Below are 25,526 nucleotides of genomic sequence, written 5' to 3'. Positions count from 1 at the left end.
TCCACCTGCAAACATAACAAGTAAAACACAATATTTAAATCCTTCCGTAAAACTTAATAGTAGTTAGATGTCATTTACTTTAGAATCATTATACTACAGATATTCTAAGAAAGGAAAGTTGCGCACATAGCTTCATGTCTGATGTGGAAGCTATTTCTTGCATAAGTGGTGTCATTTCAAAGATGCATTAGAATATATTTCAACTCCTGTTGCATTACTAAGGGCCTCATTACGACCCGGGCGCTAAGTACCGGTCATTACCGGCATGGTGCAATTACCGTGTCCGTGCTGGTAATAGACCGCTAAAAGCGGCCCATGGAGCTCACCATGTTAGCAGAGACACTGCAGGAACATGCAGATGTGGTGTTCGCAAACGACATGTCCTGTCCAGCACTGCAGCGTAAAAAGCAGATTTGGGCAGAGGTCGCCCAGAGAGTCAGTGCCGTCGGCACCACACCCCACACACCCAAACAATGCCGCAATCGCTGGGATGACCTACATCTACGTGTGCGAAGTATACTCTCCGCCAACCGAAACCTTGGGATGGCGACAGGTGGAGGTGCGGAGTCCCCCATAAAACTCCAACCATGGGAGGAGATATGTGTCACCACCATAGGCACCGAGGCAATAGAGGGAGCCGGGGACATGGAGTGAGGAGCCCCGTCATCAGCCGATGCAGGTAGGTGTCTCTAATTAAACAATGCCAATACCACCATGATGATGTCCACCTGAACTGACAGTGCAATGATGTAGAGCAGGGTCCACCAGACACATAAGCACAAGACTGCCTACAGGCAGTGCAGAGCATCACCTTGTCCACATGCATGATGCAGCCCATTTGTGTTGCAACCCAGCTGCCTACATGCATCACCCACCCAAGAGTGAGGCAACCTGTATGTCACTCCCTTCAATGTTAATCATCTACTATTCCATATCAATGCAGCCACCCCAATGCATGCCCGATGCCCGTAGACCCATCACTAACCCTCTCCCTCCTTTGGTCCCCCACAGGCACACATTCTGACAGCGGTGATGAGGACACCGGTGCCACACCACAGAAGAAGGCCAGGGCCGAGGAGGGTGAACACCGCCCCTCAACCTCAAGAGGCAGAGGCCAGCCTAGACCACCTCGGAAGGACAAGAAAAACACAGAGGCCACAGCACCAATGTGCACCACGGCCCCAACAACAACACCCACACCAGCCACCATCACCCAGGAGGCATTGGCAGAGGGCACGCCATTGGCTGGCTGCAGCACAGTCGGTGAGACGGCTGCCACAACAGCCATATCTGACGACGAGGGCAACGTACAGCTGCATGGCCCAACACCCGCCACAGGCCCCCTCCACTCACCACACCTATCCCCATGCAGCGTGGTGGACGGCAGCATGCACGGGCTGTCACCTGCAGATTCATGGCCTGCAAGTTTCAGCCCTACACCAACTGTGCCTGATGACCAAATCATGGTTGAAATGCCTCACACTTCCGCCCCAGTGACAACCACCCAAGAGGGGATCCTGGCTATACAGAGGCGCCAGGAGGAACTCACAGGGCTGCTGACTCAGTATATTACCGAATGTACCCGTGCACGGGATGACATCAGAGACAGAGCTGCATCGATAAAAACAGCCATCGAGTCCACCTCAAAGGACATTTGTGCGGAACTTGCAGCAGTGCGCCATGTCCTCTCAGAAATGGTGGCAGCAATGTGGGACATGCATCCACCACAGTTGCCAGGACAATCAGGACCATCATCAACTGCCAGCTCTACTAGGACCAGCCCTGTGTGTCGCTCTGGCAGGAACCTGCGCAGATCAGACAGGAGGGCACCTGGTGCTGGAAGAGGGGGAGGGCAGTAGGCACAGGCATGCACACGAGTGCCATGTGGACTACTGGTGAGCATGACTGCACACCATGTGTTGGGAAGTCAAGGGGGGAGGGGGGAGAGGGTGTGTGGGGGAATTGAGGGGGAGGGGGAGAGGGTGTGTGGGGGAGTTGAGAGGGGAGGGGGAGAGGGTGTGTGAGGGATTTGAGGGGGAGGGGGAAGAGAGTGTGTGGGGGAGTTGAGGGGGGAGGGGGGAGAGGGTGTGTGGGGCGGAGGGCCTGTTCACTTTTTCATAATTCTTTAATACACATTTTGGTGACTCATGATTCACATGTGTGGACATTGCTTATTGCGTACTTGTGCTTTATTGGTGAACAGTCTACAGTGTCCATGTCCCTGACACACCCAGTGCCCCGAGTGCCACCGCCATGTCACACTCCCCGTCCATGTGTGCTAGAAACATTGGTTGATCAGAGTCTGACGCATGTCACGTCCCTCCTGTGCATCGCTGCCTCCCTGAGGTGCTGCCCCATCTCCACCTTCCTCATCCTCATCGTCAGGTGGTTGCAGTTCAGCGTCAGGGGGCAGGGGCACATTCCATCTGAGGCACATATTGTGTAGCATGACACATACCATGACGATCTTGACCACCTTCTAATGGCGGTACAGGAGTGCCCCACCAGACCTGCTGAGGCAGCGAAACCGTGCCTTCAAGAGGCCAAATGTCTGCTCAATCACCACACTGGGGGGGGTGTATGTGCACAATTGTAGTCCTCCTCGTGCCTGTTGTGTGGGTTCCGGACTGGGGTAAGGAGCCACCTCTTCAAGGGATAGCCTGCATCACTTGCATGTGGGCAACAATGTATATGTGTAAGTCATCACATCATGTGGGACCTCGATCAATGACACCATAGCATGCATTTATTTCCTGATTGCAACCGCATTCCCAAGCATGAATGGAGACAAACGATGTGACTGCTATGTGTGTATTCCTCTTATGGACTGGTGTGTGTGCCATCAACCAGTGGGCGCAGGGGGGTCCAGTTCCCTGTGAGTGCTCATGCACTGTGTTAGTCCACAGCGGTTGTTTCCATGATCTGGCTGATTTCCGGTAATTTGTATGCTTTCATCCTGGCACCGTTGATGTCAGCCTCATGATGATCTCACTATGCACAACAAATGGTGACATGCAATTGTGTTGGACCTCTGTGTCAGTGTAGTGGTGTATTAATGTATTTGACCCTCATGTGACTCCTTTGTACGCAGTAATGGGGGACTGTCCTTTCAGTTAATGGTATTTGGTGCTGTGTATTGGCCATAGTAATTGCTTGTAGCTGCATTGTGTTGAGGGGGACACGGTCTGATTAGGTACAGTGCACATGTAGATGGCTACGGAATGGCTGTGACACTGCATCATTCACATGGTAGGGCTGCTTACATGTTGCATTATGTGGTCAGGTGTCAGGTCCAGTCTGGGCTGCTTTGGGGTATGAGCATGGTCCATTCTCTCCGGCACTCGCAGCCAGGTGAAGTATGCATCCCCCCCAACTCAGCCAGGTGAAGTATGCATCTCTTCCCCCCTCCCCAACTCAGCCAGGTGAAGTATGCATCTCTCCCCCCCCCAACTCAGCCAGGTGAAGTATGCATCTCTCCCCAAATCACCTACCCACATCACATTTCCGTAAGCCTTACAGACAACTCACCAAGAAGCCAGGATCTGTGCCCTGCATGTCGCTCCATGTAGCATGGTATTGTGGAGATCCGCAGGACCTTTGAATCATGGGTTGATCCGGGGTATCTGGCACAACAATGTGGGATGATCTTGTTTGAGTCACATACCATTTGCACGTTGACTGAGAGGTATACCTTATGGTTGCGGTACGCTACCTCCATGGCATGTGGGACCACCAATTCCACATGGGTGCAGTTGATGGCGCCAATGCAACCAGGGATGCCGGCCAGTGAATGGAAAGCAACTTTGGTGTTTGAAATCTCCTGGGCAGTAAGTGGTAAGTAAATGTGGTCGCCTGTGTGCTTCAGGAGGGTATCAAGCATTTGGTTCAGCATACATGAGAATAATGGTTGAGATATGCCATGCATGTGCCCCACTGTGTGCTGGTAGGTGCCTGTGGCCAGGAAGTGGGGCACAGACACTACCTTTAGTAGGGGTGGGATGGCGGTGCGTGTTTCAATCAGGCTGACGATGTCGTCATGTATCATGTCGACAATGGTGGTGATGGTATCCCAGTCCAGACGGTACAGGGTGTGGATCTGCTCAGGGGTTAGGTTGAATGGACTGGCTCTGAAGCGAGGGATCGGGGGCTGCCTGCGTGGTGCCACAGGCTGCACAGGTGGGGCATGCTGGGCCTGCCTCACCCTCCTTCTCCTCCTGTGTCTCCTCTGTGCTGCCTGTTGTTGTAGTTGTTGTTGTTGCAGCAGTTCCAGTGCAATCATGTCCTCCAGCCCCAGCATTGCTAGTAGTATTGGATCCATTTTGGTGTGTGACTGGGTGTGGGAAGGGGTGGGGTGTGCTCCTTTTGTGCTGGCCCAGTCTGTATTGCCTCCACCTGTGCTGATTGTGTGCACCTGTGGCAGTTGGGAACACTGCACATGGCTGTTTACGGTTGGTCCGCGAAGCCGTGATTTGCACCATGCCGGTAAGGTACTTTTCAGCCTTCACTAGGGCGCTATTTGCATGTCCGCCTAACTTGTGATGTTCCCCTGTTTGCGCCATGCCGGTATTGCCGCCATGATGGGTCGCGTGCCAGCGCTCATGTTGCTATTAGTGGTACCGTTAATTACGGTGCCACTAGTAGCGGGTTGGTATGTCCTAATCGTGCGGAGCGGTAACCGATGCTGGTAATCCTTTACCGGCATCGTTTTATACTTACGGCACGGGTCGTAATGAGGTCCGAAATCTAGAATGGGAGTATGTTATACTTGAATGTCCAACTCTGGCAGATTGTCTTTTTTTGTTTTAGGAGAAAATATTTTTTTTCAATGTAGTTTCACTGATTCCATATGTTTCCTGGCTAAGCACTTAACAGGTAAAGGTATATGGTTCTGGTGAGTAGCATACAGTAAATGTAACCTACTATATTCTTTAATACAAGAAATGTCAGCTGTCACTTTTCTTTCATCAAATTGTATTAAAAATAATCCTTCAATATGTTTCACACGTGACTGAGCTACATATGAGATTCCTTCTTCGAACATTGTATGAGCAATGTCAATAAGTGCTGCTTCTAAGGTCCACCATTGTGATTTATGAATAGTAATAGCATATGGAGAGCACAATACAAATTGTGCACTTTTCACAAAGGTATCCTTAAGAAGCATGTACAGAGGTCGGAGAAATCAAATGAGTTTCTTGTACAGATTCAAATGTAATGTCAGCATGTTCAATATTTGTATTGTGAGGAAAAGTGTGAAATGCAATCACTCTTCCCATCGCTCCATTGACTTGACCAATTTGTACATTCAAGTTCCTCTTTAACAATACTCATGCTTTAATGATCTGTTTTAAAACTGCTTCTAGACCTGCTGTTTTAGAAATTGAATTCTCTAGTTGAACTGATCACACATTTGCTATTTTATCCAAGTATAATTGCATAACATGACCATCTAAAACAACACACGATTTTATCTCCATAATATTTGCTTCTCTGACAGCAACATTGTTGATTTGAACTCGTTACACTGTGCACGTGTACGCACCAAAGCAACACAAGAAATGTTTTCTTTCCTGTAGAGTCAACATGAAATCAGATGCAGTGCAATCTGCATGAAACATGTTAGAAATCAGTCTTTCCTTTAAGACTCCTTTCACATTCTCGTCAAGAACAACTATACACATTTTATTAAGCATTTCTGCATACTCTAAGTCTGCAGATTGCCTCATACTAATGGTAAGTTCTTGGAATTCAAAACAATTCCAAAGGTTAAAATTACCAATATTCCCTATAGTTTATTGACTACCTTAAATTGCAGCATCTAGAAAACTGGTTGACTTTTCACAAGAGTTAATTGTAACAAGTCTCCAGAAACAAGTACATGTTTACCTCCAAACAAAACGTTGTAGTCAATCTTCAAAACCTCTTGCATGTGCTTGTGAATGCAAGCTATCATCAAGTTAGACACCATGCCTTCAACATCTACAAACAAGGTATTCCATTTTCTTAGAAACTTTCCTACTTCTTGTGCTGCAGTTGATACAAGTTTTCGATACTGTTTGTTGTCATGCTCCACCGGTAGCATCAGCAGTCGATGTAAAGCAACACCCCCCTACTTTGAATGCTGTTAAATCTGTTGGAGCCCTTACAATACATAACAAAGTGCAATCAGTTACATTTTGTATCATAGCTCTTATTGCATGAATCAAAAAAGATGTACCTGTTCCTGCTTGTCTACTAACATACATAAATAGAGGTTTGTATTGGACACAAGCACATTCATGCTTGTCATGTAAACCATGAAAGAACCTATCTTTGATTTTTATAATAAATGTTGTTTCGCTCTATATTAAGTTTACTAACTATGGACCTCAATACGAGTTGGGCGCAAAGGGATACCGGGCACCGTTAAGGACACCAGGCATTAAGGACGGGACCTGTTAAGGGAATTCAGAGCCAATAACGGTACCACAATTTGCGGTACCATTATTTATTAGCGCCTTCCCCCTTCCCATTGAGCCCTATAGGGGCTCAAACGGAATGGAGAATGGCTTTTACAATGGGGACTTACCTGTCCCGCAATGGTCGGAATAGACCGGTAAGTCCCCATTGAACCAGGGTGGACTCGGTACCGGTATGGGAGGTAGTCATGGTGCAAATAGCACCATGATTACCTCCATACTCGGAATGAGGCCCTATGTCTTCATAATTTGCATCAGCAACTTTACTTTGTTGCATTGAACTTTCTGCTTCTTTCATGGCAAGCTCAACATCAGTTTTAATAATTGGTTCACTAAGGACATTTTGACTTCCTGGAATCTTGACTGCTCTCATTATTCTCTTTTGCCAATTCAGGTGCCAAAAGTTCATCTTGATGTCGTTTTTTCTTCAATAGTTCCAAGTACTGGTTAACTTTTGGATATTTAATTAGGCTTTTTTTTAGCAACTAATAATTCTCCAAAAGTTCCAAGCAAATCACTCTGTGCATGCCATGGGAAGAACAACAGCAAAAGACATAAATGCATCATTTCCTTTTTTCTGCAGTTTGGCAAGACAGTTGCATGTAGTTGACAACAAGTATGTCTGTGTACATTAAAATGTTCTCTGTGTGGGGCGCTGTTACTCCTACTGAAAATCCTATGTTCTGCAGGCCTGCGCACCCTCCTTAGCCCCGCCTGCATAAACACTAAACTCTGGGGCATTGCTTGAACCTAAAACTGCCATTGAGCACCGGTCAGCGGTGCGGTACGAGGCGCCAACCGACTGTGGCCCCGTCACGGGCATTGGAAATGGAGTGGGGGAGGAGTGGCTCTGCCATGACTAGAACAGTGCACAGCCTGTCGACAGCATCTCTTCTTAACATCCAGCTGTACATGCGGAGATTGCAGCCCCAGAGTGGGGTGCGTGCAGAAAAATGACTGTGACCCCAAACACGTCGTTAATCCACCAATACCTGAGCCACAACATCGGGAGACCCAGCGTACTGGCCGATCCCCATAAACTCCTACTCGGGGAGTGATCTGCTGGCACAGAACGTGCGGACCACCATGTCCAGAACCGGGTTTCGGCTGGCGATGCCACACCAGCTCACTCTTTTGGGACCCAGCTGAACAAGTCTACTGGCCAACTTTGACTCCCCTCATACCAACGCACACCTCGACATCGAATCGCGACCAGGGGCTGCGGCGCACTGCTGCAGTGTCCCCTGGCACTTGTGGGTGTTAGGGGATATGGCCCGCTCGGAGCGGGAACAGCCACAGAAGAGACACAGTACAACCCCTAAACCCCGGCCCGGAGTAAGTCAGACACACGGCCCGCAAACCGGGTGGAGTGACCAACACAATATCCGCAGCAATGGAGCTGTCGGGGGCTGGGTGGAAACCCCCAGAACGTCACCCTGCAGTGTAGAACACTCCATGGTCATAACTGACACAATCCGGAGAATCCTCTCCTGGGCGCTGACCCCACTCCCAGCTCCTGAGAGACTCCTTACTGGGTGGATTTGAACAACCCTCAACCGGATCCTGACCATCCCCACACAGGAGTATGAGCAACATATGGGATGCCCCGTTGGGCCCCGGGAGCGGTCACCGTGCAGGACCTCATGGCTTAACCAAAGAACAAAGGAGGAAAAGGTGAGTGACCAACACTGGGAGCACGCAGCTGTTGGCACAGCACCTCGCCTCGTGCCAGGCTGCTGTACCCTGCGCACAGAGGCCTCAGGGCTCTCCCTCCCACGGCATCAGACCGGGGCCACTGACACTTCCTGCCCTGCTGCATTACTGAACCTGGAGTGAGCCTGCACACAGACTATCCCAACCCTAGTGGCATCCCAACCGACTGTTGCCATTAAGCTAGGGGAGGCTCAGGGATATACCACAGTGCAACTACATACTGCCAATAGTGGTGCCCCGGAGCTGAGTGGGCTGAATTGGCTCCACCCACGGATCTACTGGGGCATAGGGGCAAATCCCCTGTGGCGGTCTCCCTTATAAGCACAGCTATATAACCTGAGCAGTGGTGGGGCGACCCGGGGGTGACAGCATACTACATAGCACCTGTACCTGGAATACCTAGCTGACCTGTCCACCAGATCCCTGACTCGACTGGTTAACTGCCTTCGAGCAGAAATGGCCGCTGCCAATTGCAGCAACCTAGCGTCCCTTAGCGCACCGCTACCCGCAGCCACTGCATGACTGTTTTGTTAGATATATGGGTCCAATTAGGGCCAGGGGGAGGTATGAGAGCCGGTAGGTTACTGTTTCTGGCGTGGGAGGGATCAGGGTGTGGATAAGCCACAGTGTTGGCTTATATGTTCACTGTTATTGCCTATTAAGGTTTTTAGTAGTTCTCTGATGACTTGCACAACTCACAAGGGCACACCATAACCAATGGTTATAGATATCACAACACATGCCCACACTGATCACACCATGACATCAAATGCCAGAAGTCCACCTGTAACATGGCTACAACTGTAACAGGTGGGAAACCCTGGGCATCTCTATCTGTCTTGACCTGGAATGTCAGGGGGCTGACTAATCAGAAGAAATTGTGACTCATTGCAAACTATAGCAGGAACCATGGGGCAAACATATTATGTTTACAGGAAACACACCTGCCCCGGGGGCTCCCCTTCCTAGATTAGCGGAATGGGGTATTCACAGATATGAATCATCTTATTACTCACACTCCAGAGGAGTCACTACCTATATTCACGGAACCCTGCAATATAGACTGCATGAGCAAATTAAAGACGAAGAGGGGCAATAAATAATACTTATGGGGGAGCTGCTCAGTACAAAACTCCTACGTATAAACTTATATGTGCCCAAATTTGATTCCCCTGAGTTCTTCCGCCAATGCGCTAGACATATCCGCAAGTTCCCGGCCTATGAGATAGTATGGGCTGGTGATTTTAACATGGCCCTTACACTAGAACTGGACAGGTCTGGAATGTCACAGTTGACCCTGCTGCAAGCAGTTTGGGCATGGTCCTCCATATGTCATTGGCAGAGAGTACACATTCTTCTCCAAAGTGCAGAGCAGCTCATCCAGGATCGATTATGTAATGGTCACCACTCCCATTCTTAGAAATGTCACAGTGGCATCCATCCTCCCCTGATCCCTATCCGACCACTCACCGGTATTGTGCGCTTTATGACTACCTTATGCCCCCCCCAGTCTGCTGCGATGGCGCTTCAGAGCCACCACATTCAAGGACGTTGCATCCCAATCTGGGATAGGCCAGGAAATTAGGACCTACTTCCAAGCCAACAAAGGGTCAGTCCCCGACCAAAGCATAATCTGGGAAGCCTTTAAAGTTTACATAAGAGGGTGCTGTATCTCAAAATAGGGGGGCACTAAAAACCCTACAATGGTCAATGCGAGCATTAGAAGACACCATTCGTGAAGGGGAGAATAGGCAAGGTGCCTTAAATACTACTGAGCTCCGACTGGAGCTCCGGGAGGAACTCCTACAGTTGGCAACCAATGAAGAGCAGTTCCTGGGGTCCCTATATTGGCAGCGAGATACAGGGAGGGGTCCGACCGAGTAAGACTCTGGCCTGGGCTATTCGGAGGGAACACCCCTCCACCTGTATTGCAGAGATTGAAAACCAGAACATGGTTCTTATTAAAGACCTACTGGGGATCAATAATGAGTTTAGAGAGTATTATGATCGACTGTATACATCACACCCTGCCCCTGGGCATGATGAGCTAACACGATCCCTAGATGAAGTAGCCTTGGGGTGGCTAGACCAGGACCAAGGGAACTCTCTCAATGAACCTGTTTCTGAAGACGAGGTACGAAATGCAATAAAATCACTCCCCAATGGGAAGGCTCCCGGGCTGGATGGAATAACTGCGGAATTCTATAAGGCATATACAGACCTGGTGGTCCCTCATCTGATGGGAATGTGTGACAGTGCAATGTCCAGTGGCATCCTCGCCGAATCTACCAAATCTGCCTTAGCAAAGATCCACAGTACCCATCATCATACAGAACACTATCGCTAATTAATACGGACAATGAAATTCTTGCAAAGATACTCACAGATCGAATCCTCCCACATATGCCAGGTCTAGTCCTGCCGGATCTGGCTGGATTCATCCCCGGTAGGTCCACTCAAAACAATTTAAGTCGCCTGTTTACTCTTATGCACAACATATACCCAGAGATACCAATGGCGAGTGCCATTTCTTTTTGAAGTGCTGCAATGCTCCGGATTCTGTTTAACTTACATCTGATGGGTTAAACTACTTTATACGGCCCCAAGAGTGTCGATATACACTAATTGCATGATCTTGACACATATCTACCCCACGTGTGGCATCCGCCAGGGCTGTCCCTTCTCCCTGGTATTATTCGCCCTTGCGATGGAGCCAATGGCGTGCCATATCCAGGAATTACATGCGCACAGAGGGATTTGCCCACATACACATGTTTCGACTGTATCTTTGTACGCTGACAACATCCTACTTTATGTTAAACACCCTCTTCAGAACATAACTCCATTAACACAAGAAGTGGTTAGATTTGGGGACCTCTCCGGATGTTGCACTCACCTGGTCTCTGCGGGGACGTTGGGGCATGGTTGCAACCCCCCCAGGATCTGGCTTCCCTGGATCAGGCTTCTTCCCCTGCTCCAGTGTTGTGAACTGCTCTGATGGTTGGAACTGCCTCTGTAAGGTACAGGAAAGGTCGTGAGGATGCTGTGATATGGCTGTAGTTCTCGAACCCTTCTTCCCAGAACGTGTGTGCATGTGTTTGCCCTTATAGTCTCACCTGTTAAACTATGATGACGAGCTCTCCGTCCTACTTCTCAAGTGCAGGGGCACTTTAATTGGGCCTATTTCCTTCACTGGCCCTCATGCGTGGCAGCCCAAACCGGCTATGACTGATCCACTTCTAAGGTTAATGTTCAACAATGATTACTGTCCGTATTCGTTAGCAATGTTTTTTCCACATGATTAGTGTTCATATCCCTAGTAATGTCTTTCTTTCTCCCCAGTAGGTGATGAAGGCCCAGCGGAATCTCGCTGCTGGGAGTGAGCCCGAATACAGCCCTGAGGAGTCCACAATGTCCCAAATAGATAGGTAGGTTTGAGCCATAAGGTCAGCGCGAGGATTAAGTAACGTGCGACCTTAGCAAATTGTCTGTATGTGGTTTCTGACCTTAATTATCCTTTTCTTCTACAGGTATGGCCTGGCGACGCCTGACGAGGAGCAGCTGTTCGAAGACCTGTCAGCGGGTGATGGATGACTATAGCCGCGAGGATGCTGGCCGAGGAGAGCTCCTGCGTAAGTGTTCAAACTCCGGAACAGATAAGAAGCGCTGCAGATGGTAGTATTGCTGGAGTCAGGTAGGTGAGTTCTAGGCGATGGTAGATGGTGTTGCTGAAAGCAGGTAAGATGGGCTTCAGGCGAAGGTGGGATGCGTCTTGGGCGATGGATTTGCTGGAGACAGGTAAGATGCGCTTCGGCGATGGTTTTGCTGGAAAACAGGTAAGATGCACTTCAGCAATGGTTTTGCTGGAAAACAGGTAAGATGTGCTTCGGCGATGGTTTTGCTGGAAAACAGGTAAGATGCACTTCAGCTATGGTTTTGCTGGAAAACAGTTAAGATGTGCTTCACTGATGGTTTTGCTGGAAACAGGCAAGCAGCGCTCCATGTGGCGGTGAGCGTTTCGCTGCATGAGCAGACTAATGTGAAGCGCTTGCATGCGGGTGGGGCAGACTTAAATAGCCTGGTCCCAGCCACGCCCCTTTGCTCTGCTTGATGGCTCCACCCTGCCACTCCCAGAAGATGCTGCACGTGTAGCCCAATGCATTCCTATGGCCACGCCCGGCCTGGGCATGTGGGGGCTCAGCAAGAGATGAAATAGCACATGCACTATGAAAAAAGTGTGCAGAGCACACTTTCTCATGAGCCTGTTAAACAGTAATTATATAGTGCCTCCCTAGTATTTATATTGGCCTAAGCCTATTGGCGCTAACCGGAAAAACGTGTAGCAAAATTCTGATTTTTGGGTTAACTTCGCCGCCATTTTAAGATTCATCCACCATTTTGATTTTCACTCGTGTGTTCCACGTTCTAAAATGGTGGACTATGTTTTCGACTTGCAGCCAAGCCTTCTGACCTTTGAGTTCTGTTAATGTTTAGGCTGTCCGAGGGCCGACTCTTTAAACTGAGCAAAGAGAACTTGCGCTCCATATGAACTGTCATCTAAGTGTTTTCTGCGCTCACAAGCCTCATCCTTGTATAAACATTGGGACAATGAAGAAAAAACCTCGAGCGTATGTTTTAGCTGAACTACATTGTGAAGAAAATTAGAACAAGGCTTACCGCGGAATCCAAGAACATACATTGCTATTGTGTCTGCATGGAAATACAAACCTATGTAATCCTTTGCATGATATTGTAAAATCTGTATGTGAACTAGGCACAAACTCTAGACCACGAATTATTAACATGAAGAGAGGCTGGATAATCTTTTAGGAAAAGTAAAAAAATGCCAGTGTTTAGATGTCCAGTACCTCAATCTCCTCACTGTGTCGGCTGGTACACACTGCGAGGTCTTGGGGCCAGATAGCTATCTGTTTTGATTTGTAAACTCTATAGTAATAAAAGATCTGTGAATCTTTTTAGCCCGTGATTGGTGTACTTCCTTTGTGGTTCTTTGTTCTTTCAGATGGCGCCCGAATAGGGACCTTCAAGTTGATGCCACCTCTTTGAAGAGTAGATGCGGCTATCTGACCGGGATCGGACGGTGAGAAAAAGGGGGCCCCTTTTTGGATGAGATGCGACACCGCAACAGTACTGCACAATCCGATCCCTGGACGGTGCGCACGCGGTCCGAGACGGCATCTTGATGAGGGTCCATTTATCGAGGTTGGCAGTTGTTAGGCAGAATCCTGTGCAGTTCCCTTGGGGAACACTGCAAAAAGAAAAAGACTACAGGAGTAAGCAGTAAACCCAATTGGTAGCAGTCTGCACCACCCAGATTTACCTGTTAGCTGTGGCTGAGCAGTCAGACTTCTCTCAAGAAGAGTAGGGCAGTATGTAGAGTATACACAATAGGGCCAAAACACAGTAGAGCAAACAAACACTGACCAGAGCTTTGTATAAAAAGTATATCATTATTTATTTAACACACACTTTATGGCATATAGTAGCACTCTCAATCAAAAGCAAGTTAAAATACAGTCAGGTAAAGTATACACACCTCCCTTAATAGTTATCAGACAAGTCAGGGTTATAACACTACTATTTGTTAGAACAGATGTGAGCGCTTAAACAAGATGGCACTCTGATAATGTAGTTAAAGGGATAGAAAAAGGCAGAGTAGAAGAATAAAACAGTTCCCAACACTTTTAAGAGTTTAGAGCAAGGGGAGAAAGGCAGGTTATACTGTAGAGCCAAAGTTCATAGGCCAGGCCCACTTTAAATGGAGCAAAGCGAAATGTGCCCAGGATCACACAGTTTAAAGTGCACTGAAAGTCTTTGCAGAGTTTTCAAAAGAGGTTGGGGAGATTCAAAAGAAATAGTTAGAAGGCCTGGAGACAACCCAGTTTAGAAGCCAAGGATTTAAGGGTCACCTTTAGCAATCTGTAGAAAGGGAGGCCAGGCAGGACACAATAGCTTAAGGAGAAAGGAAGCTCCAGCGGGGGCAGTTGTTCCTGGCAGTGGTTAAAGTTTGTGGTTCTGACCAGGGGAAGAGAAGATCTCATGGAGAAGGAAACTTGGAGTCATTGCACTGCACAGGGATGAAACCAGCCACGGAGTTCCCAATTAAAAGGTGTGGTCCTTTTATTCGCGGTCAAAAGTGGTGAGCTTGGCTATCCAGCCGCCGGGGTGCTTGGCAGGGGCGATTCGACCAAGAGATGTCTTTGGAAGGCGAAAAGGGCAAACCGGTTGATCCCATCAGTTCAGGGGAAGAAGACTCATCCAGCAGAAGATCTTCTCTTGTCGTCGGGAAAGTGGTGAGGTAGTTGCAGCAGGGCTTCACCGGTGGTGTCATCGTTGCAGATGGCTCAGCTTCTTCCCTCTTCGGATTCTTAGGTCCTGTGGCGACTTCTGAAGTTCCAGTCCCTAATGCCCTGCTTTTATGCAGAAAACCCCCGATTCATCAGCCTAGCTGTCAATCACACATGCTAATTGGGCCAATCAGAGTAGAGTGCAACTTGGGTTGCTAAGGCAACGCAGTCCAGGGTGCCAATTCCCCCCTCCACCCTTCCTGTGGAACCCAGACAGAGTGGCACCATTTGGAGGGCTTCTGTGGAGAAGCCTGACAAAATAGTGAAACAAAGGGCTCGACCTTGGTCAGAGTTATAGAGACGGACACAAACGCCATTTTAGAATCGAGTTCTGGCAAAAACACCCAACCGGTGATTTAATATTAAATAAATAAACCAGCGGTATCTTTAACATTGCACCAAAAAGTGGTGCTTTTAAAATCAATGGGAAAATCCCATAGAAAATATTCCAGTGGAATATTTTGCGTGGTAACCACTGACACCAGCCAGAAACTCGACGAGGGGGGACAGGATAGTGCCCCCTCGAGAAAAGACCCAGGGGCAATCGAATTACCCCTTACCAGTACTTCCACAATATGATGGTTTGTACTGGTTCTGTTCACAATTTTGGACTAGTAAAGCCAATGGTGACTTTACATGCCCTGGGAGACAGTAGTCAGTCCCAGGGTATGGAGTCTATGTTTGGGGGTCACTGTGACACCCCTGTGGTACTGCACTGAGGGTGCTCTGTACCACACATACAGAAAAACAGATGATACCCCATGGAGTAAAAAGAAACCCCATAGCCCATAAGCACATAACAAGTCAAAGACATACCTCAAATCATGCCTAAGAGTGGGAGATAAAAGAGTCTCACTCTTAGCAGGAGAAAAAACAAACCCCAAAAATCCAGCAAAGCTGCTGGGGGACTCACTAGGATTGGGAAATTAGCCTTATAAGAGAATTCTCCCTAACACTCAACCCCCCAGACTAAGGGACAGGAGGATTGAATCCACTCCTGGATGAATCTCATACCTCTAGTCGGTTATAAACACCCTAGAGAGACCATAAGCATTTTGGTGGTGACACCTTGACCTGTGTTCAATGGATAAACCAAAGGTTTGCCTTTGTAAGCTATATGACCTACAAACCCTTTGAGGAACATCTTTCTTGTTAGATGTATAGGTATAGGGGATCTGGTTGACCAGTCCCTCAGAAGTTGGTACAACTTCTGAACCTATGTTAGGCTTTTTCAAGGGGTCCTTATAAAGGGTTCCCTTAGATCTAGAGGGGCCTCCAAGGTTCCTCACCACCACTCTGTTGGGAGCAGGTTGGATCTCAGGCCTCTTGGTTGGAGGGGTTGGAGTTAGACAATGTACCTGCTTCCCATTCCTCTTAGATCTTTCCTCACCTACCTTAGGAGTTTCACTCCCAATACTAGGATTTGAGTTGGATTCTTCAGTAGAAGGTCCAACAGTCTGACGGTTTTTGGCCTTAGACTTTTCTTTTCTGGTTTTCCACCAGCACTGAGAATTACCAGTTCTCTTAGGCCTAGGTAGGGGTCCAGTTGGTCTATCCACCTCTTCCTCAGAAGCAGGGGGAGTCAAAGACTCTAAAACTGGGGGAACAATGAGCCTGGGTTAGAGGTCAACTCACTAACACCAGGGCTTGTAGTGGGGTTCTCTGTAGAGGTTCCCACAGGCTTAGAGTGGTCCCTTAAGGTAGCCTCTCTGGCCAATTTGGTTAGGTTCTGTGTCTCCATACTGGGAGGCCTGGGGGTACTGGATACTACTCCTAGAGTTTTTATATCATTCCCCAACAGGACTCTCCCAGGTACCTCAGTCTTAACACTGACAGGGATCCTCACTGTCATGTTATTACACTGAATGAGGGCTGGTAGAATAGGAACCATCTGGACAGGGCCTCCAGAATTTCTAGTGGGACCTTTGGGGGCCTTGGCCACATCCTCAGGTTTGAAAAAGCTTTCATCCACTACTGTTCTGCTAGCCCCAGAGTCTCTCCTGGCAGGAGTATCCTGGCCATTGATGAGAACACTGTCCATGTAATACATTTTAGAGTTTGCTGCTAGGGAGTCATAGATATCCCTATTCTGGTTGCTAACCAGACCCATAGGCTCTAAAGTTACACTTGCTTGAAGACTCAAAGGGTCTTCAGCAAATACTTCAAAGTGAGCACTAGCCACTTGTACTTCCTCCTCAGGAGTGAAGGCTAAGGAGACTGTTCTGATCCCTGCAGGTTTACCATTACCTCTGGGATCTCCTTTGATGTGGTTAGTTGCCCCACAGAGATAGCATGTTTCAAATGCTCTCTGGAATGGTGGCTTTTTCTGACCTCCTTCTGGTTTGTGACCAGAAGGTACACTAGCCTGATGGGGTTTCCCTGGTGGTTTACCCTGGTTATTTTGTTGTTTGTGGCCCTCTTTAGCATGGGAGGCATTAGAATTCTCTGGATTCACTTTTGGTGGCTGCTTTCCGTCATCCTTTTTCTGAGTGACCCCTGAATCCTTGTGAGTAGCCCTGTTGGCCACCCACAAGTCAGCAGCCTTAGCTAGCTTTCTAGGGTCTATTTCCTTTGAATCAGCTAAGTGCTGTCTGAGCTCAGGAGAGCAGGCATCATAAATTGACTCCAATATAACAAGATTTCTCATTCCCTCATAAGTGTTAACTCTGTAACCCTTAATCCATCCCTCTAAGTTCTTCAAACTTCCATTCACCCAGGTAGCCCAAGGGGTACCATCATTCTTTTTGAGGGTCCTAAACCTATTAAGGTACTGGGAAGGGGTCTTCCCAAATCTAGCTATTACAGCTAGCTTCACACATTCATGGTCCATCCTATCCACCTCCCCTAACTCCATTATCACATCAGATGCAACAGTGGGGAGCCTAGAGAACAACCAAGGAAGCAACTGATTCACTGAGATGCCCTTGAGCCCAGGATTATATTCAAACATACCCAACCAATCCAACACATCCAACTTAGGTTCATACATACCCACAATCTCTTTAGGCATCCGGGGTCTTTTGGGATTGGAACTCCTAGAGGATCCAGGGAGAGAAGCAGTTTCAACAGATAATTTCTTCATCTCCAGCTCATGCTTGAGCTAGCTCCATTTCTCTGAGCCTTAGTTTTTGGTGCTTTTGTTCAGATGGGGCAATAATTCTCTTGAATTCTAATTCAAGTCTCATTTTTTCCAGTTCAATGAATGCAGGACTTAGTGTGGGATCTGAAATAGGTCCAGTAGACACAGCTTGAGGTGCTAGAGCAGGAAGAGGGCCAGGGGGAACAGTTATAGAAGTTTCCTCTTCCTCTTCCAACTCCACAACAATACTATCATTACTTTGATTAATATCATCCTCAGGACTGTGGTTTTTATTTACTGGGGAGGTAGGTTCCTCTGAACCACTGCCCAGACCTTGGTTTTCTAACAATCTTTCTATACGTTCCATTTTCTTGCCTTTTACAGGAAGATCGTTATGTCTACAAAGAACTCTTAAACAATCAGCAGTTTTTGCAGAAAGGGACTCCTTGGTGTAACTTTCCATAGTTTGACTTGTCAAAAATTAACTTTTACAGTGCTAAGCTTTGTGGTTATTTGAACTAATGTATTTAGACACTCTAAACTGTATACTCAATACAAATCCCACCGCTGCCACCAGTGTTAGGCAGAATCCTGTGCAGTTCCCTTGGGGAGCACTGCAAAAAGATTAAGACTACAGGAGTAAGCAGTAAACCCAATTGGTAGCAGTCTGCACCACCCAGATTTACCTGGTAGCTGTGGCTGAGCAGTCAGACTTCTCTCAAGAAGAGTAGGGCAGTATGTAGAGTATAAACAATAGGACCAAAACACAGTAGAGCAAAAAAACACTGACCAGAGCTTTGTATAAAAAGTATATAATTATTTATTTAACACACACTTTATGGCATATACTAGCACTCTCAATCAAAAGCAAGTTAAAACACAGTCAGGTAAAGTATACACACCTCCCTTAATAGTTATCAGACAAGTCAGGGTTAAAACACTACTATTTGTTAGAACAGATGTGAGCGCTTAAACAAGATGGCACTCTGATAATATAGTTAAAGGGAGAGAAAAAAGCAGAGCAGAAGAATAAAACACTTCCCAACACTTTTAAGAGTTCAGAGCAAGGGGAGAAAGGCAGGTTATACTGTAGAGCCAAAGTTCATAGGCCAGGCCCACTTCAAATGGAGCAAAGCGAAATGTGCCCAGGATCACACGGTTTAAAATGCACTGAAAGTCTTTGCAGAGTGTTCAAAAGAGGTTGGGGAGATTCAAAAGATATAGTTAGAAGGCCTGGAGCCAACCCAGTTTAGAAGCCAAGGATTTAAGGGTCACCTTTAGCAATCTGTAGAAAGGGAGGCCAGGCAGGACACAATAGCTTAAAAAGAAAGGAAGCTCCAGCGGGGACAGTTGTTCCTGGCAGTGGTTGAAGTTCATGGTTCCGACCAGGAGAAGAGAAGATCTCATCGATGAGGAAACTTGGAGTCGTTGCACTGCACAGGGATGAAACCAGCCGCGGAGTTCCCGATTAAAAGGTGCAGTCCTTTTATTCGCGGTCAAAACTGGTGAGCTTGGCTATCCAGCTGCCGGGGTGCTTGGCACGGGCGATTTGACCAAGAGACGTCTTTGGAAGGTGAAAAGGGTGAACTGGTTGATCCCACCAGCTCAGGGGAAGAAGACTCGTCCAGCAGAAGATCTTCTCTTGTCGTTGGGAAAGTGGTGAGGTAGTTGCAGCAGGGCTTCACCGGTGGTGTCGTCGTTTCAGATGGCTCAGCTTCTTCCCTCTTCAGATTCTTAGGTCCTGTGGTGACTTCTGAAGTTCCAGTCCCAAAGGCCCTGCTTTTATGCAGAAAACCCCCCTTTCATCAGCCTAGCTGTCAATCACACATGCTACGTGGTGAGCCGGGTGGCTCCCCACTGGGCCAATCAGAGTAGAGTGTGACTTAGGTTGCTAAGGCAATGCAGTCCAGGGTATCAATTCCCCCCTCCACCCTTCCTGTGGAACCCAGACAGAATGGTACCATTTGAAGGGCTTCTGTGGAGAATAGTGGAACAAAGGGCTCGACCTTGGTCAGAGTTATAGAGAAGGACACAAACGCCATTTTAGAATCGAGTTCTGGCAAAAAAGACCCAACCAGTGATTTAATATTAAATAAATAAACCAGCGGTATCTTTAACATTGCACCAAAAAGTGGTGCTTTTAAAATCAATGGGAAAATCCCATAGAAAATATTCCGGTGGAATATTTTGCGTGGTAACCACTGCCACCAGCCAGAAACTTGACGAGAGGGGACGGGATAGTGCCCCCTCGAGAACAGACCCAGGGGCAATCGAATTACTCCTTACCAGTATTTCCACAATATGATGGTTTGTACTTGTTCTGTTCACAATTTTGGACTAGTAAAGCCAATGGTGACTTTACATGCCCTGGGAGACAGTAGTCAGTCCCAGGGTATGGAGTCTATGTTTGGGGGTCACTGTGACACCCCTGTGGTACTGCACTGAGGGAGCTGTGTACCACACATGCAGAAAAACAGATGATACCCTATGGCGTAAAAAGAAACCCCATGGCACATAAGCACATAACAAGTCAAAGACATGCCTCAAATCATGCCTAAGAGTGGGAGTAAAAGAAAAGAGTCTCACTCTTAGCAGGAGAAAAAAACAAACCCCAAAAATCCAGCAAAGCTGCTGGGGGACTCTCTAGGTTTGGGAAATTAGCCTTATAAGAGAATTCTCCCTAACAGCAGTTTTGCCGAAATCACCAACCAGTCGCCAGCATGTACTATGTACTGTAAGTATGACATTGGTAGCATAGTATTCAATGATATTTGACACAGACAAACTAGACATGCTCCCGAACTTCAGTGGCCAGTCAATGGTAGTTTTGCGATTCCCAGAATAGAGTATTTAGAATCCATATTGTTAAAGAGAAAAGCTAGACCTGCAGCAATTGACATAATACAAAATTGGAAAAAGGAAGCTATGCAGCAACTTAAGAGTAAAGAGATGTATGCATGTCGTCACATGTCAAATTCAGAAAAAACATTATTTTATGATCAACAAAAACAGTCAGAGTCTGTTAGAAACATGGATAGGGCTTGTCAACTTGATATATAGAAAATATATCCGTCTAAAGATTTTCATGCCTCAGATGAGCTAATTAATAAACTCTTAAATGAAAAAAAGCCTGGTGCCACTGCACCACCTCCTTATGTACCTATTCCTGCAGTCTTACCTCTTCCTGCTGTTTCTCCTCCTCCCGTAGCAATTCCTGTTCTTCCTGTTGCTCCTCCACCACCAGCTATTGCTCCGCTTCCTGTTGTTGTTCCTCTGCCTGTACCTTTGCCTTTACCGACTGTTATTGTTCCAGTAAATCTGTCTTTGTTGCCAGTGGTAATGTCTCCACTACCTGTTGTACAGGATTTGTCTATTCTCTCTTTCCCAAGCGGTTCTGCTCTGCTTGTAGCGAATAGTGGTGAATCAAAAGTTGTAACGCGGAACACAGTTTCCAAAGAGAAGAGGAGAGATTTGAATACATGGGCTAAGCAATGTATAGAGTCAGGTGAAAAATCTGCTGTTTTAGCTACACTCCTTAATCTAGAAAGTATTCCCGATCAGAATGTCTTTATTGAGGGGATGGGGATACATTTGGCTGTAATGTGGAATAGATTGACAGGAACAGATGTCCCACAAGGGTTGAGGGATTTGAATGTTTTAGCTTAATCAAGGGATACTGCGGAGAAAGTACATGAGCATGTCGAGTGAGTTTTTGAGTTTAGAAGGGAGTTAGAACTGTTACAGAATGATGAAATAGATGGTGATCATTTGAACGCTTTTTATGTGCAGAAACAGTTCCTTCCTCCTTTTAAGTCAACGAGTGAAGAAACGCGAATTTGCACAAAGGACGCGCTTAGATGGATTTCAGATATGTCGATATCTCCCATAGAAGTATATGATACGTATAGTCAGTATACTCCAGTAATGCAGAGGAAAGTGTTACAGGTAATGGTAGAATACCTGCAGGATGAATTTATAAAGAAAAAGGTTTGTTGTCCCACAGAATTATTGAATATTTATAAGAGAGCTTTTGCATCTGATACTGCTTCCACCACTTTAGCCCTCGATTTGGCTCTGTTGCTTAGTAAACATTCTGAGTTGCCTAATTCTCAGCTGCCTATGAGAGAGGTTCCTCCGACATTTGTTCCCAAAGTTGAGATTCCGGCTAATGTTGCCACGGGTGCAGCAGCCATTGATATTGAAGCTCATTATGTGTCACAGTTTGTTCATGTCCCGTTCTTGAGACAAGAAGTGAATAATATTAGACAATCAATTCCAGACATTAGGAACAATCCAACAGGGTTCTACAAAGAAATAAAATCTGTCCTGCATTCGTCACTTTTCACTTTGGGTGATATAGATTTGTTGTTTCCCGTGATCCTACCTGCTGATTTATGGAAACAGATTAGGACTATAGATGATCCAGCAGGGTTAGGTGACAAGTGGGTTAACTTGGTTAGGTTAGATGGAGAAAGGAAAGCTGGTGAAAGACCACCGCAAGTGATACTGACTTTGCCAGATAGAATAGTAACTAAATTAAAGACTTTGATTCCAGAGAGAAGGATTGTTTGGGACAAACTCATTGCTTGTACCCAAGGAAACTCTGAAGGTGCTACCAAATTCTTTCATCGGTTCGAACAAGTATTCTCAGATTTTAGCGGACTGGATTTAAGCACCGAGTCAGGGAAAAGATTGTTTGTGGATAAGTTAGTGTGTGGATTGTTGCCTGATATCCAGTCACAAATTATGACTTCCTAGAGTGCTTGGCAAGCCAAATCACAGTCCGAAGTATTGCATATGGCTTAGTATTATGAGAATAGAGTCAATAATGAAAAATAAAGGATTGAAAAGAAAAGGGGAGATCTAAAAACCAAGGTATTATTGCAACAGATGATCAGAGGATCTAGAGGTGGAAGGACACAGTTTTGAGGTCAATTAGTTCCACAAAGTAATGTGCCGTTGGGTCCTGTACACGCGAACCAGTGTGCTTATTGCAGACAAGAGGGTCATTGGCGAGCACAATGCCCGATCCTCCAGCAATGGTTGAATAACACATACGGTGTCATGGGTAGATGATCCAGAGGCTGCCCTGTGGTAAGGGGTCCTGTTAGAAGCCAGTTCGCTCAAAATTCTTAGTCATTTTCACAATATAATCAGCAACCTAGTGTAGATAGCAGAAATATTTTTGATAATCCTTCAACTGCCTATCTTTCTGAAGATCTTGTCTTTGACAATATATTGTTTCGTTAGGACAGACCGAAGCATGGTCTGGAACCGATGCCTATTCCGGTAATCGGTATGGTGGGGAATTGGAAGCATCTATTTTTGACAGACACAGGAGCGCAGAAGTGTTCCATTGATCATTCACGGGTTCCAGACATTCCAGACAGAATAACGTTTCTGTAGGGTTTTCTGGCATGCCAGTGGTTGGTCCGGTTTCTCTGCCTGTACCGATTTCACTGGGGCCATTCGCAGATCACTGTCCATTTCTTCTGACAACGAACTATGGAGAGAATTTGTTGAGGTTGAATCTGTTGAAGGAATTAAATGTGGTAATTCATTGTTCTTCGGATGGAGTGTGTTTGACGATTTCACCCCAGCAATCTTCTGCCTCAAAGTTTTTGACTAGACCTTTTCCACCGGAATTTAGTGAAGTTCTGGCATGTTTACGGGCGGTTGATGACAATGATGCTGGTATTTTGCAAATTGAGACTGTTAAAATTGTTTTGAAACCAGGAGTTAAGTTGCAGCAAATTCCACAATATAAGATGTCAATTGATGGTAAGCAAGCCTTGAAGAGTATAGTTTCTGACTTTGTACATCGTGGAGTAATTGAAGAAATTGCAGGAAGTTTGTGCAATAGCCCGATTTTACCGGTGTATAAGAAAGGGGATAATGCAATTCATTTCCGTTTCATTATCGATTTAGGATGTACTGTTTTCTTGTAATTATGTTAACCGGTCTAACAGTAGTAATTGCTCTTGGGTTTTGGTATATTGAGGGGGTGCGTCCACTTGAAACTTTTATACCCACTGAGAGTGTTCCCACTATGTCTTCTCCTTTCGTGCATCTGCACACTCTATCTTCTAGGGATTCCCAACACAGACAGAGTTATCACAACAATACGCTTTTGTTAATCATGAATGCGACCCATGCGATTCTAAACAGAACTAATTGCTGGATCTGTTCGCATTTGCCACAACACGGGGAAAAAGGGTTGGGCTGGTATATCCATCCTTTGCTTCTTACTACTGCGTGCTATGCCTCTCTAAGGGCATTATTCTTTGGTTGTTGGAATGACAGCATCTCAGGGAACTTGAAAGGAATAATTTAAATTAATTTGAAAGGCGAGTTCTGATGCCTCTGGGATGCTCCCTTTTTTTCGCAAATAGGAGCAATCTTCATGTTGCTTTTATTAGGCCTTCCGATAGACTTTCTAGACCTTTTCAATCGTTAATTTCTTTGAAGATGACTCCTGTAGGCAACCGGGATGCTACGCCTCCTTCCGACACTATCAATCACAGCCTCAACTCTGTTTCCTTCTGCATACAAAGGAATGGTTCTCAGTCAATGGGTACTTTTGAGGGTTGTACCAATATTGCAAATTTGACTAGTGAGGACAGACCCTTGTATGTAGGTGATCCTGTTTATTTCATTTGTGGCAATGAAGCTTATCCTTGGCTACCTAGGGATCGGCAGGGTACTTGTTATTTGGGTATCTTTTTACCAGGGGTATATGTAGCTAGCACCTCTGAGGTCTCTAGGGCTCGTCCAAGGCGGGACGAGAACGGCGATACTTATTCACAAGTCATGGGTGATGTAGCAAAATCCTTTGTGCCATTTGGGGACAGTTCATGAATTCCGAGGATATTAGGAGACTAGCAAGAGTATTGGAGAGAACCATCATCCTGGCCACCGATATACTCTAAACAGAAAGCAATTAGATTAGTGGCTTTACAGAACCGTATGGTGTTAGACATCATCCTGGCTGAGCGTGGTGGAGTATGTAAATTGGTGGGATATGCTTGTTGCGTTTTTACCCTGACTCCTCCCATACCATAACCAAGGCAATACAAAATTTGCACCTCCTAAGTACAGAAGTACATGTTCCCGAGGGAAACTGGGATCTTAGTGCTTGGTTCTGGGACTTTTTATGGTCTTGGGGATGGAAACTCTTTTCAGTCTTAATGGTAATCCTTGGTATTCTGTTGTTGTTTCATACAATGTCTTCCTGTCATATGTTCGATGTTAGGAGGATGTTGTGCGCAAACTGTAGGAACATTAAGACGGAAAATACACGCACCTGAGAAGATGACTAATGTTTATGTAATGGAGGATATAACTGTTAAGGATTTGATGGCAATTGATATATATGATGAATGTGATTCAGGATGTACGGACATTGAAACGTGGAGTTATGAGTAAAGTGAATATTTTTAGTAAGGCTCTTGGCTTAGGCCAAAAGGAGGGTTTGTTAAATGGTAATTATATGGTGACTCCTTAGTATTTATATTGGCCTAAGCCTATTCGCGCTACATGGAAAATCGCATTCCAAAATTCTGATTTTTGGGTTAACTTTGCTGCCATTTTAAGATTCATCCATATTTTGATTTTCACTCATGTGTTCTACGTTTCTAAAATGGTGGACTATGTTTTCGACTTGCAGCCAAGCCTTCTGACCTTTGAGTTCTGTTAATATTTAGGCTGTCCGAGGGCTGTCTGTTTAAACTGAGCAAAGAGACCTTGCGCTTCATATGAACTGTCATCTAACAGCTGACTGTTGTCTGCACTCACAAGCCTCATCCTTTTATAAACATTGGGATGATGAAGAACAAACCTCCAGCGTATGTTTTAGCTGAACTACATTGTGAAGAAACTTAGAACAAGGCTTACCGTGGGATCCGAGAA

The sequence above is a fragment of the Ambystoma mexicanum genome, chromosome 2q (genome assembly GCF_040938575.1).
Source record: "Ambystoma mexicanum isolate Mex_15411 chromosome 2q, UKY_AmexF1_1, whole genome shotgun sequence".
In the NCBI taxonomy this organism is placed as follows: Eukaryota; Metazoa; Chordata; class Amphibia; order Caudata; family Ambystomatidae; genus Ambystoma; species Ambystoma mexicanum.
Note: the sequence above shows the minus strand (reverse complement) of the source record.